The sequence below is a fragment of the Scyliorhinus canicula genome, chromosome 1, assembly GCF_902713615.1.
Source record: "Scyliorhinus canicula chromosome 1, sScyCan1.1, whole genome shotgun sequence".
Taxonomy (NCBI): Eukaryota; Metazoa; Chordata; class Chondrichthyes; order Carcharhiniformes; family Scyliorhinidae; genus Scyliorhinus; species Scyliorhinus canicula.
This window is the reverse complement of record NC_052146.1, coordinates 73,024,739-73,040,703: the sequence shown is the minus strand read 5'-3', so window position 1 is coordinate 73,040,703 and position 15,965 is coordinate 73,024,739. Positions and strand designations below refer to the sequence as shown.

Sequence of the window (15,965 nt, the reverse complement as noted above, 5' to 3'; positions counted from 1 at the left end):
CCCCCCCCCCCCCCCCCCCCCCCCCCCCCCCTCCCCCCCCCCCCCCCCCCCCCCCCTGCCTCCCCCCCCCCCCCCCCCCCCCCCCCCCCCCCCCCCCCCCCCCCCCCCCCCCCCCCCCCCCCCCCCCCCACCACACACACCTTGATTTAAAAAAATATATATATTTTTATTAGTGTATTTGCAAGTTTATATAATAATAACAATAACAGCGACATAAACATGGCACAATAAGTATTTCCACAATCTTCACACCCCCCAACAATAAGAAGAAAAAAAATAGTCCCCCCCTACTTTTGGAATTCTGCTTCTGCTGGCATTTTAATTTTCCCTGAGAAAGTTGATGAACGGCTGCCACCTCCGGGTGAACCCTACCGTTGACCCTCTTAAGGCAAACTTTATTTTCTCAAGACTGGGAAACCCAGCCATGTCACTAACCCAGGTCTCTAATTTTGGGGGCTTCGAGTCCCTCCACATTAATAAGATCCATCTCCGGGCTACCAGGGAGGCAAAGGCCAAGACGTCGGCCTCTTTCGCCCCCTGAACTCCCGGCACTTCCAACACTTCAAAGATCGCCACCTCTGGACTTGGCACTACCCGTGTTTTGAGTACCGTGGACATTGCCTTAGCGAAAACCTGCCAAAACCCTCTAAGCTTCGGGCATGCCCAAAACATGTGGACGTGATTTGCTGGGCTTCCCTCACACACCTGTCCTCTACCCCAGAAAACATGCTCATCCGGACCACCGTCATGTGTGCCCGGTGAACTACCTTGAATTGAATCGGGCCAAGCCTGGCACATGATGAGGATGTGTTAACCCTGCTTAAGGCATCCGCCCACAGACCCCCCTCTATCTCTCCTCCTGGCTCATCTTCTGACTTGCCCTTAAGCTCTTCCACCGGAGTTTCCTCCGATTCCAAAAGTTCCTGGTGGATATCTGAGACCTTCCCCACCCATGTACTGGAGACCACTCTGTCCTGTACCCCCGTGGCGGCAGCAGCGGGAAGGCTGGAACCTGCCTTCTCAAGAAGTCTCACACCTGCAGATACCTAAACCCATTTTCTGCTGGCAATTCAAATGTATCCTCCCAAGGCTTTCAAGCTGGGGAACTCCCGCCTATAAATAGATCCCCCATCCTCCTAATTCCTGCCCTTTGCCATTTCCGGAACCCACCATCCATCTTACCCGGTACAAACCGATGATTATTATAAATCGGGGTAGAAATTGATGCTCCCTCCACTCTCTTATTATCTCCTCCACAGCCCCCAGATTCTCAGAGCCGCCACCACCACCAGACTTGAGGAGTATCAGGCCGGCGAGAATGGGAGAGGTGCTTCCCAAACTTGTGTCTTTACATGACGCCGCCTCCACACCGACCCCTCCCCCACTACCCCACCTTGATGTTTAATGACATTACCATTGCCAGGTTCCCATCCTTCAACATTCTTGGGGTGGAGATAACCATGGAAGAGCCACATAAATGCCTTGGTGATTAGTTCGAGTCTTGGCTTGGGTTTTGAATGACGCATTCAAAGATGCAGAGATGCTTCAGTGGACAGGCTTGGTGAGTGGGTACATGCAATGTAGTATTATCTGGATAAATGTGAGGTTATCCGCTTTGGTAGCAAAAATAGGAAGGCAGATTATTATTTGGGTGCAAATTGAGAGAGGTGGATACTCAACTTGGATTCCTCGTGCATCAGTTGCTGAAAGATTGCATTCGATTTGTTTATTACCGCATGTACCGAGGTACAGTGAAAAGTATTTTTCTGCGAGCAGCTCAACAGATCATTAAGTACATGAAAAGAAAAGGAAATAGAAGAAAATACATAATAGGGCAACACAAGGTACACAATGTAACTTCATAAGCACCGGCATCGGATGAAGCATACAGGGTGTAGTGTTAATGAGGTCAGTCCATAAGAGGGTCATTTAGGAGTCTGGTAACAGCGGGGTAGAAGCTGTTTTTGAGTCTGTTTGTGCGTGTTCTCAGACTTCTGTATCTCCTGCCCGATGGAAGAAGTTGGAAGAGTGAGCAAGCCGGGTGGGAGGGGCCTTTGATTATGCTGCCCGCTTTCCCAAGGCAGCAGGAGGTGTAGATGGAGTCAATGGATATGAGGCAGGTTCGTGTGATGGACTGGGTTCACGACTCTCACGTTTCTTGCGGTCCTGGGCCGAGCAGTTGCCATACCAGGCTGAGATGCAGCCAGATAGGATGCTTTCTATGGTGCATCTGGAAAGGTTGGGAAGAGTTAATGTGGACATATCGAATTTCCTTAGTTTCCTGAGGAAGTATAGGCGCTGTTGTCCTTCCTTGGTGGTAGCGTCAGCGTGGGTGGACCAGGACAAATTTTTGGGGATGTGCACCCCAAGGAATTTGAAACTGCTCACTATCTCCACCTCTGCCCCATTGATGTTGACAGGGATGTGTACAGTACTTTGCTTTCTGAAGTCAATGACCAGCTCTTTAGTTTTGCTGGCATTGAGGGAGAGATTGTTGTCGCTGCACCACTCCACTAGGTTCTCTATCTCCCTCCTGTATTCTGACTCATTCGAGATCCGGCCCACTATGGTCATATCATCAGCAAACTTGTAGATGGAGTTGGAACCAAATTTTGCCACGCAGTTGTGTGTGTACAGGGAGTAGAGTAGGGGGCTCAGTACGCAGCCTTGCGGGGCCCCGGTATTGAGGACTATTGTGGAGGAGGTGTTGTTTATTTTTGCTGATTGTGGTCTGTGGGTCAGAAAGTCAAGGATCCAGTTGCAGAGTGAGGAGCCAAATCCTAGGTTTTGGAGCTTTGATATGAGCTTGGCTGTGATTATGGTGTTGAAGGTGGTGCTGTAGTCAATAAATAGGAGTCCTTGTTGTCGAAATGCTCTAGGGATGAGTGTAGGGCCAGGGAAATGGCATCTGCTGTGGACCGACTGTGGCGGTATGCGAATTGCAGTGGATCAAGGTGTTCTGGGAGTATGGAGGTGATGCGCTTCATGACCAACCTCTCGAAGCACTTCATTACGACTGAAGTCAGGGCCGTAGTCATTGAGGCACGGTAGTCATTGAGGCACATCGCCTGGTTCTTCTTTGGCACCGGTATGATGATGGTCTTCTTGAAGCAGGTGGGGACCTCGGAGTGGAGTAGGGACAGGTTAAAGATGTCCATGAACACCTCTGCCGGCTGGTCCACACAGGCTCTGAGTGTACGGCCAGGGACCCTGTCCGGGCCCGTCGCCTTCCGAGGGTTCACTTTTAGGAAGACCGATCTGACTTTGGAAGCTGTGATAGTGGGAATGGGTGAGTTGTGGGCTGCTGGGGCACTCTACAGCGGATTGTTGGTTTCCTGCTCAAACCAAGCATAGAAAGCATAAGCACGCAGATTCAACAAGCAGTAAAGAAGACAAATATAGGGGCTGGTTTAGCACAATGGGCTAAATAGCTGGCTTGCATCATTTAAATCCGAAGCCAACAGATATAACACACTGTTGTTTGAACACTCGCCGGTTAACATCTAGTTTACTAGTGATCCGGAGTTGTCGTGGAGCATGAGCTTTCTCCATGAGCCCAGGATTCTTCGATGTCTCGCAGTAACAGGTCTGTTCTTCAAAATTTGAACTGTTCGTTTTTTGTTGACTAGATTCTTACAAAACTATCTATATGGCTTCAGCAGTCACCTGGTACCATGTTACCTTGATTGGTAATATGTTGTATTCTTTGTCGTTTCTTCCAGAATGACACTATGTAGTGTTGACAAAGAATATACCAATCAAAAGATTGAAACAAACTAATTTATTATTACATACTAATTAAATGAAGTTCGCACACTCTACTGAGCTGCAGATAATTAAGTGATATTAAATCTGTTTTACCATACTCGATCTAGTCACTAACTACACTATGATCTAACTACACTATGATCTAACCTCATGCTAACTCTATCTGCTCTAATCTTCTTATGCTTTCACCATGCTTTCTCCTTATGCTACTCCCAGAATTCCCTCAGTCTGACATAAATACAGAGAAGTGGTAGCGCCCTCTAGTATTTGATTTACACAGATGTAATTATTAACCCTTCACATTACAGCCTCCTCCTGCTTCTATTTTCTATGTTTATTCAGGGAGTCATTGTTGTAAGTCCAGATCATTCAACAGATTTCTCAACAAGAGGCTACTGGACATAGGAGTTTGGAACCCTGGCTGATTGCCACCATCTTTGGAGCCTCTGCCTACTCTCAGTGGATCGGAGTAAATACATGATTTGTACAAATGCTTTTCAGCACATTTCTCCAGTCAGAGTGCTTCAGCCTTTTAGTTAATAATGAGGGGTTGTCAACTCTCCCAGGATGCAGAGCATGGAGATTTTGCCAAGAGGGACTGTGATGTGAAATTAAGGACAGGTCATTTTTGTTGTCCAAGCTGCCCAGTGTGGTATTGGTAAGCAAGTGCACACGTTTTTAAGCTGAGTTTTGTCAGTAGAGTTTCCGTATTGGGGAGCAGAGTAAGGGCACCAAGAATTGATGAATGGAATATGTGAAACAAAATTCTGACGCTTGGTGAGGTAGTAAAGACTGAGTTGGAGAGAACAGGATTTAAGTTAGTGAGGCAGCAAGGAGACAAAAAATGATCCTGCCAACTGAAAGCCAGCTGCACTGTGCTTCTGATCGAGTCTGCAGTATCGCAGGGTAAACATGAACTAGCCTGTAACTTTGCCAGTTCAGAGCTATTATGGCTTTGAAAGTTTTAATGTACAGCAGTTTAAATCTCCAAAGTCATAATTATCAGTCCAGATGTTCGAACAGGATTAAACAGGGTAGATTCAGAAAGAATGTTCTGAGACCCATGATATATCAGGGCCATAAGCACAGCCCATAGTTGAATAGCTTGCTGGCACTTGCTCTTCAGACCTGCTCATGAACTATCTTAATACGTGAATCATTCAATGTTGAATGCGATCACACTTTTAACAAGAGGCTCCATGTCGGTGTCAATGTCAGTGTCAAAGTGAGTTTTAACAGATGAGTGCTCCAAGTGTTTGGGATAGCCCCCTTATTGAGGTACAGACTCCAGAAATGTGATCTGCATCATATTTAAAGCATAGAAACAACCCATTTGCTTCAACTGGTCTCAGCTGGTGTTTATGCTCCACTCTATACACCTCCCATTTTGTTTCATCTCATTCTCTGTCTGTCTCTCTCTTCAGGTGAGATGCACTAAGAGGTCACTGGCAACCTCCATGTTAATCTTATCCTATCAGTATATCTTTCACAGAATTGTTACAATGCAGAAGAGAGCCATTTGGCCCATGTCTGCACCAACTCTCCAAATGAGCATCATGACCTAGTGCTATTTTCCTGCCGTTTCCCCAAACCCCTGCACATTGCTTCTATTCAGATAATCATCTCAGGCCCCTTTGAATGTCCCCATTGAATCTACCTCCACCACACTTCCAGGCAGTGCTTTCCAGATCTGAACCACTCGTTATGTGAAAAAGTTTTTTCTCACATCACATTTGCTTCTTTTGGAAATGATTAAATCTGTGCCCTCTTGTTCTTGATCCTTTTAAGAATGGGAATATTTTCTCCCTAGCGACTCTGTCCAGTCCCCTCATGATTTTGAACACCTCTATCAGATCTCCTCTTAGCCGCCTTCTGTTCAAGGAGCCATTCTTCTCATACCATTGTAAATCTCGTCTGCACTTTCTCTTATGCATTCACATCCTTCCTATATAGCGTGACGCCCAGAACTGAACACCATACTCCAGCTGAGGTCTAACTAGTGTCTTGTATAAATTCAGCATAACCTCCTTGCTCTTGTAAGCTGTTAATAAAGTCAGCCCAGGATACTGTTTGCGTTAACGGCTCTCTGCATCTGTCCTGTATACTTCAATGCACATGCACACACTGGGTCCCTCTGCTCCTTCACCCCATTAAGCATTATCCTTTTATTATCTCCATGTTCCCCCGACCAAAATGTAACACCTCACACTTCTTTGCATTGAATTTCATCTGCGACCCACTCCTTTTGAAGTTCTACACTGTCCTCCTCACAGATTATAATACTTCCAAGTTTCGTATCATTCCCAAACTTTGAAATTTTCCCATACACATAAAGATCTAGATCTTCAGGGGCATCAGGGGTCCTTTTTCCTCATGTGCTTATCTCACTTCCCCTTGAATACATCTATGCACCTCGACTCTGTGTCAAAGTGAATTCCTTCTTGGATTTATTAGTGACTATCTATATATTTCCAATCTCCGGTACTGGATTCCGCCACAAGTGCAAACATCTTCATATTTACCCTATCAAATGTTAAAAGACCTATATTCCTTAGTTAGGTCACCCCTTTTGAATGCTGCTCTATCCACTGGAAGAACTAAACCAGCCTGTTGTCTGGTCCACATTGAGCCTCTTGCCAGAAGAGCAGATGCAATTAGGAAGGGCTGCACCAATTAAAGAACTATTACCCAAAATTTGATTTGTGATCGAATACTTCTGTCATCTCGTTCCAGGCATCTTCATCCTGGGATGCTGTCAACATTTTACCCCTGGCTATAACACCACTGTGAACTGGATTACTCCTGCTTTGAAGCCCTAAGTAGATAGTTTCTTGGCAAATCAACCCCTTTCCAATGCTGATCAGTTAGGGAGCAAAGAGATATAAAAATAATGAATGTTTGGCTGGAATAGTGCATCATCACAGGCTGCCCTTTGAATAGGAGAGAAAGTATCAGTTGATTCACTTGGCCGCATAGTAACATAAGTTTTAAAGAAACAATACTGCTAGGTAATTTTATCTTAATTTCTCTGTTTTTGAGCAACTAAAAAATGAAGAGCATGATGCTTGCTGTTGGTAGACCAAAATAACATGTGTACACTGTTATGGACAGGAGTGGGGGTTAATTTAAACGCTCTAATCTCTCCACGCATCCGTAAACAGAAAGGTGTTTTGAAGTTCTTACTCCTTTATAAACATTGGCGTATTTCCCAACCCCTCAGTTTCAGTGTGATCCTAAGTCTATTAATAACCTCTCACCAAACTTGAGATGGAATAAGCTCAAAGGGTTATCTCAAAAGATTAGTATATCTGAGAGCACTCCAACCACGGGATGTGAGGGTCACAACATTATCCCTCTTTTACTATATAAATGTAAAGGAGGCAGAGAAAAGAAGTATTTAATAGTAATAATTTTTATTAGTGTCACAAGTAGGGCAGCATGGTAGCATAGTGGTTAGCATCAATGCTTCACAGCTCCAGGGTCCCAGGTTCGGTTCCCGGCTGGGTCACTGTCTGTGCGGAGTCTGCACGTCCTCCCCGTGTGTGCGTGGGTTTCCTCCGGGTGCTCCGGTTTCCTCCCACAGTCCAAAGATGTGCGGGGTTAGGTGGATTGGCCATGCTAAATTGCCCGTAGTGTCCTAAAAAGTAAGGTTAAGGGGGAGTTGTTGGGTTACGGGTATAGGGTAGATACGTGAGTTTGAGTAGGGTGATCATTGCTCGGCACAACATCGAGGGCTGAAGGGCCTGTTCTGTGCTGTACTGTTCTAAATTCTAAAACTGCAATGAAGGTACTGTGAAAATCCCCTAGCCGCCACACTCCAGTGCCTGTTCAGGTACACTGAGAGAGTTCAGAATGTCCAATTCACCTAACAACCATGTCTTTTGGGACTTGTGGGAGGAAACCCCTGCAGACTCCGCACAGTCACCCAAGCCGGGAATCAAACCCAGGTCCTTGGCGCTGTGAAGCAACAGTTCTAACCACGTGCCACCGTGCACTTAACAGTGCAAAGACCACAGAGAAAATAAATGGTGTTTCACATGGGTTACAATCAGGTATTCCTTCACCAACGTCTGCAGATTGAAAACCAATGCTGCATGATTTACCGGAGGAGCTGACTTGACATGATGAGATCGGCATGCAGAGATGATTTGGTCTTGTTGCCGATAGTAGAGGTTTCAGCAGAAACAGTGTAGAATGGACCATGAATTAAATCTGGGCAGTGTCCCTTTTCTGTGAAGCTGTTTGTAGGATTGTAAACAGCAACCTGAGATTTTTTCAGTACAGCAACACAACATTACTGGTTACTCCAGCTAAGAAGTCCATGCCCCACAACTCTCACCTCTCCACTTTGTCTTTGACAAGGGATGTGTATCCCTTGTCTGGGTCCATGTGATGGTTAAATGTCTCGACTGTTGAAAGGAAGATTGCGACGCCCTTTGTCCCAGCAAAGTAGACTCTGGCCAACCTGCGTTATGAAATGCAGATGTTCTTTGTTTGGCTCTTTGTAGATTGCACAAACCAAATTCAATGTATTGTTAGTGGCTGTAAGGATCTGCAAGTTTCCCTGATACAGCCACATAGCTTGCAGATACATATGGATTTTGCCATTTAAAAATATTTTTGTCCAGTTTTTAAAAATTTAGAAATAGGCATGAGGATATCTCTACCTATTTGATAAAAGATATACAGTGAGGTCTTCGTCCCCTCACAACATCCATATCCTGCTTTAAGTCAATTTGGATAGGGAAATTTCATCATTAAGTAGATAATAACTTGTACGTAGAGCTTACCCCGTTTTATAAAAGTAGTTAGTCAAAATTATCGATACCCATCTTTATTGTGGATAGAGTTAAAGATTCTGGACTCGATAGGGAATGTTTGAGAAGGCCTTTAATACACTATTCAACAGGCAATATTCTGCGCATGCCCACAGAGTCTTCGAGAAGGCGCACAACTAACAAGATTCTGCACATCTGCATATTGTCCAAGGTATGTTAGCTGGTATTGCTTTATTTTGTTTCGTTGTTTTCAACTAATATGAGAGTAAAGTCTGCATAATGGCTAGCAAATGTGCATTGTGACAATTCCACTATCCCAAAAGGAAGAGGCCAACCATCACTTTGGAACAGAAATTGGAGGTGTTTTGTAATGATGCTGGTGAGAAGGCGACAACCACTGAGTTCATTGGACTTCTACCAATGGTGCACCATCGAGAAGAGGAAAGAAAAGACAAAGACGAGTGACCAAAGTACTGCTATCCTTAAAAGCTATGAAGATATCTGCAACACATTAGAAAACATTGCAAATGCAAGGGAAAGGGTAAAACAGTCAACCATCATCCAGCAGAGGGCAGCAGAGCGGAGCTACTGATTGGCTGTTCCGGGGAGATTTGCATACATGCAGTGCGGTCAGCCTAATTTGAAGGTGGTTTGTGAAGGGGCTGTTGTCAAGTGACAATTTAACCCGAAACACTTCCTCAGTGTTTCCCTCCGTACCCCCTCCTCTAACCAAAAAAAAAACAACAGTGGTTGTCGGGAAGGTAAGTTTATCTCTTTAAAAACTTACCTTGAAGGGTGACATCACAGCAAAGCAGTGACCTGATTGGCTGGCAAGGAAAGTGCTCCAATTAGCAGTTGCTGGGAGAAATTTAACTCTTAGTGTGTTGGTGAGTATTGTGACTGGTAAGTAAAATCTTTATTCCTTTCACTTATTAATTATTTGATACTATATTTGTAATCAGTTAAGGTAAAGGGTAAAAATGGCAGGATATCCCAGACCCGTGTTATGCTCCTCATGCGCAATGTGGGAGTTCAGGGACGCGGCCGATGCCCCTGACTTCTTCATGTGCGGGAAGTGTGTCCAGCTGCAGCTCCTGTTAGATCAAATGACGGCTCTGGAGCTGCGGATGGACTCACTTTGGAGCATCCGCGATGCTGAGGAGGTCGTGGATAGCACGTTCAGTGAGTTGGTCACACCGCAGATTAGGATTGGTGACGGAGACAGGGAATGGGTGACCAAAAGGCAGAGAAAGAGCAGGAAGGCAGTGCAGGTGTCCCCTGCGGTCATCTCCCTCCAAAACAGGTATACCGTTTTGGATACTGTTGGGGGAGATGACTCACCAGGGGAAGGCAGTAGTAGCCAGGCTCATGGCACCATGGCTAGCTCTGCTGCACAGAAGGGCGGGAAAAAGACTGGCAGGGCTATAGTCATAGGGGATTCAATTGTAAGGAGAGTAGACAGGCGTTTCTGTGGTCGAAAACGAGACTCCCGAATGGTATCTTGCCTCCCGGGTGCTCGGGTCAGGGATGTCTCCGATCGGCTGCAGGACATACTGAAGGGGGAGGGTGAACAGCCAGTTGTCGTGGTGCATATAGGCACCAACGATATAGGTAAAAAAAGGATGAGGTCCTACAATCAGAATGTAGGGAGTTAGGAGATAAGTTTAAAAAGTAGGACCTCAAAGGTAGTAATCTCAGGATTGCTACCAGTGCCACAGGGCAGTCAGAGTAGAAATTCAAGAATAGTCAGAATTAATACGTGGCTTGAGAGATGGTGCAGGAGGGAGGGGTTCAGATTTTTGGGACATTGGAACCGGTTCTGGGGGCGGTGGGACCATTACAAACCGGATGGTCTACACCTGGGCAGGACTGGAACCAATGTCCTAGGGGGTGCTTTTGCTAACACTGTTGGGGAGGTTTTAAACTAATGTGGCAGGGGGATGGGAACCAGATTAGGAAGTTAGAGGTCAGTAAAGAAGCAGCAACAAAAGCCAGTAAGGTACGAGACAATAAACTCAATGTGACTAAGGGGAAGAGTAGACAGGGAAGAGATGATGAACGCAAAGGTGGTCTGAGGTGCATTTGTTTTAATGCGAGAAGTGTAGCAGGTAAGGCAGATGAACTTAGGGCTTGGATCAGTACCTGGGAATATGATGGTATTGGTATTACTGAGACTTGGTTGAGGGAAGGGCAGGACTGGCAACTGAATATCCCAGGGTATAGATGCTTCAGGAGGGATAGAGAGGGAGGTAGAAGGGGTGGAGGAGTTGCATTACTCGTCAGAGATGATATCACAGCTGTGATTAAGGAGGGCATGATGGGGGATTCGAGCACTGAGGCAATATGGGTGGAGCTGAGAAATAGGAAGGGTGCAGTAACATTGTTGAGACTTTACTACAGGCCTCCCAAAAGCGAGCATGAAGTAGAGGTACAAATATGCAGACAGATTATAGAAAAATGTAGGAGCAATAGGGTGGTTGTGATGGTAGATTTTAACTTCCCCAACATTGAATGGGATTCGTGTAGTGTTGGAGGCGTAGATGGAGCAGAGTTTGTAAGGAGCATCCAGGAGAGTTTTGTAGAGCAGTATGTAAATAGTCCAACTCGGGAAGGGGCCATACTGGACCAGGTATTGGGGAATGATCCCGGCCAGGTGGTTGATGTTTCAGTCGGTGATTACTTTGGGAATAGCGATCACAATTCCGTAAGTTTTAGAATACTCATGGACAAGGACAAGAGGGGTCCGAAAGGAAGAGTACTAAATTGGGGAAAGGCAGAGTATAACAAAATTCGGCAGGAGCTAGGTAATGTGGATTGGGAGCAGCTGTTTAAGGGTAAATCCACATTTGAAATGTGGAAGTCTTTTAAGGAAAGGTTGATTAGAGTGCAGGACAGACATGTTCCTGTGAAAATGAAAGATAGAAATGGCAAGATTAGGGAACCATGGATGACGGGTGAAATTGTGAGACTAGCGAAGATGAAAAAGGAAGCATACATAGGATCGAGGCAACTCAAAACTGATGAAGCTTTGGAGTAATATCGGGAAAGTAGGACGAATCTCAAACGCGCAATAAAGAGGGCTAAAAGGGGTCATGAAATATCTTTGGCTAACAGGGTTAAGGAAAATCCCAAAGCATTTTATTCGTATGTAAGGAGCAAGAGGGTAACTAGAGAAAGGATTGGCCCACTTAAAGACAAAAGAGGGAATTTATGCGTGGACTCAGAGGAAATGGGTGAGATTCTTAATGAGTACTTTGCATCGGTATTCACAAAGGAGAGGGACAAGACTGATGTTGAGGCTAGGGATGGATGTTTAAATACTCTCGGTCAAGTTGTCATACGGCGGGGGAAGTTTTGAGTATTCTAAAAGACATTAAGGTGGACAAGTCCCCAGGAACAGATGGGATCTATCCCAGGTTACTGAGGGAAGCGAGGGTCGAAATAGCTGGGGCCTTAACAGATATCTTTACAGCATCCTTGAGCACAGGTGAGGTCCCGGAGGACTGGAGAATTGCTAATGTTGTCCCTTTGTTTAAGAAGGGTAGCAGGGATAATCCAGAGAATTATAGACCTGTGAGCTTGACGTCAGTGGTAGGCAAACTGTTGGAGAAGATACTGAGGGATAGGATCTATTCACATCTGGAAGGAAATAGATTTATCAGTGATAGGCGCATGGTTTTGTGCAGGGAAGGTCATGTCTTACAAACCTAATAGAATTCTTTGAGGAAGTGACAAAATTAATTGATGAGGGAAGGGCTGTAGATGTCGTATACATGGACTTTAGTAAGGCGTTTGATAAGGTTTCCCATGGCAGGTTGATGGAAAAAGTGAAGTCGTATGGGGTTCAGGGTGTACCAGCTAGATGGATAAAGAACTGGCTGGGCAGCAGGAGACAGAGAGTAGTGGTGGAAGGGAGTGTCTCAAAATGGAGACGGGTGACTAATGGTGTTCCACAGGGATCTGTGCTCGGACCACTGTTGTTTGTGATCTACATAAATGACCTGGAGGAAGGTATAGGTGGTCTGATTAGCAAGTTTGCAGATGATACTAAGATTGGTGGAGTTGCAGATAGCGAGGAGGACTGTCAGAGAATACAACAAAATATAGATAGATTGGAGAGTTGGGCAGAGAAATGGCAGATGGAGTTCAATCCAGGCAATTGCGAGGTGATGCATTTTGGAAGATCAAATTCAAGAGTGGACTATATGGTCCATGGAAGGGTCTTGGGGAAAATTGATGTGCAGAGAGATCTGGGAGTTCAGGTCCATTGTACCCTGAAGGTAGCAACACAGGTTGATAGAGTGGTCAAGAAGGCATACAGCATGCTTGCCTTCATCGGACGGGGTATTGAGTACAAGAGTTGGCAGGTCATGTTACAGTTGTATAGGACTTTGGTTCGGCCACATTTGGAATACTGCGTGCAGTTCTGATCGCCACATTATCAGAAGGATGTGGATGCCTTGGAGAGGGTGCAGAGGAGGTTCACCAGGATGTTGCCTGGTATGGAGGGTGCTAGCTATGAAGAAAGGTTGAGTAGATTAGGATTGTTTTCGTTGGAAAGACGGAGGTTGAGGGGGGACCTGATTGAGGTCTACAAAATTGAGAGGTATGGACAGGGTGGACAGCAACAAGTTTTTCCCAAGAGTGGGGGTGTCAGTTACAAGGGGTCACGATTTCAAGGTGAGAGGGGGAAAGTTTAAGGGAGATGTGCGTGGAAAGTTTTTTACGCAGAGGGTTGTGGGTGCCTGGAACGCTTTACCAGCGGAGGTGGTAGAGGCGGGCACGATAGCATCATTTAAGAAGCATCTAGACAGGTATATGAATGGGTGGGAACAGAGGTAAGTAGACCTTGGAAAATAGGAGACAGGTTTAGATAAAGGATCTGGATCGGCACAGGCTGGGAGGGCCTAAGGGCCTGTTCCTGTGCTGTAATTTTCTTTGTTCTTTGTTCTATGAATGTTGTATAGCAGCAGTTCTTCCCTGAAGTTGCTCATGGTTTAGATAAAGGATCTGGATCGGCACAGGCTGGGAGGGCCTAAGGGCCTGTTCCTGTGCTGTAATTTTCTTTGTTCTTTGTTCTATGAATGTTGTATAGCAGCAGTTCTTCCCTGAAGTTGCTCATGCCTCCACAGCTTTGATAAACTAATTGAGTCTGTACACCAAGACATGGTGACTATGGCCAACAAGGTAGCATTTTCTGAAGTGGATCAGGATAACATTGAGGAGGTGCTGGAGTCTCGCATCAGAATCATGACTGACGAGGAGCTGATGCAGCTTGAGCATGAGTGAGCTTTTATCGGGGACATTGAAGAGGAGGAACAAGCAACACAAAGCAAGCAACTAACACTGCAACATATGTTGGAGGCTTTCAAGCTCATTGAAGGAACGCTGAAAATTTTCGACGCCAATAATTCAAATTTTAAATGTCAGCAGAGAGATTCAAAGGGTCATCAGCTCCTGTAGGGATTTGTAACAAGAAAAGCAAGAGCACAAGGCTCAACTATCCATTCGAACATTCTTCAAACCTACAATTCACCAAATGTACAGATACCAGAAAGTGCAACAGAAATCTTCTAGTAACTCCTTGCCATCTCATTTGAGTGTTAATTGTTTTTGTGTATTGTGCTTTTGTTTATTTTTAATTTTTGAAAAGGGTGTATTTTAATGTTGGGTTAAATATTTGTCCTGAAAATCTTGGGTTTGGAACCATTTACTTGTATTACATTTTGATTTGGAAAACCTGCTTCAGTGTAATAGTTTTGATTAAGCAGTGATTTCTGGGCACAGCTACTAAAAACCGGGTAATACTGTACATTTGTGAATGGAGAGGATTCTCGTGTCAGTTGCCTATTATAAGTGATGGTTAATGGAAGAGACTGAGATGAATAATTGTAATTAAAGATTCAGTGGCTACAATCTGATCTTAATAATTTTCTGACTGCACCAACTTTCAAAAATGTTGATGACGGACTGATTGGGTTTCACCATTTCAGGTTTTATTATTAAAATCCTTAGCCACTAAATTTAATCCTGTGCTGCCTACTGTGTCCCAACAATCTTTGAATTTACCAGCTGCCGAGCATTAAACAGCAAGTCTGCTCAATGCCACTTTTAAGCATGGTAACTGTTAAATAGCTGACGGTTTAATGTACATCAGCTGTTAATATTGAAGCACAAGAAATGAGAAGTTGCAGCCTAATTGTCAACAGTGACTTCATCTTTTATTTCTTGGAAGAGGTGAAAACACCCATCATGCATTCTGGGGAGGGTGGGGGCTGGTGCAACAGTTCCATTGGTCCCAAATTAGTTTGCTAGCTGAGACTTTATCTTGGTAAAACCACAATGGGAAAATTTATGTACATTGGAATGACTTTATTATAACAGGTTCACGTCATGAGTGAGTTCCACTGTTGTAAAGCACTTCCATTTCCTGGAAGTTTGGCTTGCCTCTCCTGAATTATACTGTTATCATGGTTTGACGTGGTGGCACAGTGGTTAGCACTGCTGCCTCACAGTGGCAGGGGCCCAGGTTCAATTCCGACCTTGGGTGTCTGTGTGGCATTCTTCCTGTGTCTGCGTGGATTTCCTCCCACAGTCCAAAGATGTGCAGGTTTGGTGGATTGGCTATGCTAAATTGCCTCTCTGTGTCCAAAGATGTGTAAGTTAGGTTAAGGGGTTATTGGGTTAGGGCAGGGGATTAGGCTTGGGTTCAGTACTCTTTGAGAGGATCAGTGCAGACTCGGTGGGCTGAAGGGCCTCCTGCACGGTAGGGATTCTATATTCTATGACGGCTTGGCTTGTTTGTTGGAGAGAAAACGCATTTATAGTGCTTTACCACAGCCTCCCCATCTGAAGTGCAGTTATTTATTGCTGTATAAATAAACGTATCTTGGGATCATTCTTGTGTTAGTACTTTAAGAAGCCATTTTCTCCTGCCATGAGAAATCCTATCTATTGAATACATGACAAAAGATAGGCAGATGCCATTTTCACATTTCTAGCTTGCTTTACTAAATGTGAATGTTCACGCATTTACATTTGGTTTTTTAGCTGGAGTAATTGGCTAATATATCGTTTGGTTGAAAGACAAGCTTTCTGCTTGTTTCAGGGCTCACACCGTGCATGTTTCTACTGAGAAAAAACAAAACTAATGTTTTTCGTGCTTCCTTAAGCACCATACATATTCTTTTAATTTGGGTGATTTGCAATAGAAGCTCCCTGTCAATCTGGAGCTGATCAGTATTGTCTCTTGTCTATGGTCAGATTCCTCTTTGTATTTTCATGGCACGTGCTTGTCGCCATGGTAATAGTGCAACAATTAAGTTTCCTTTCCCTCTTTGAGCGCTATTGTTAATGTTGAGAAATTACTGGGTTTTTGTTTTGTGTGTTAAACCTTTGCAATCTTGCTTCTGCCCTCCA

At 44.8% G+C, this 15,965-nt stretch overlaps 1 protein-coding gene across 1 annotated transcript in view; it reads left to right on the top strand.

Moving 5' to 3' along the window:
* rab35b (RAB35, member RAS oncogene family b) overlaps positions 1-15,965 on the top strand; it is a 63,192-nt gene that overhangs the window by 1,197 nt on the left and 46,030 nt on the right. The gene's annotated exons all lie outside the window — the stretch shown is intronic.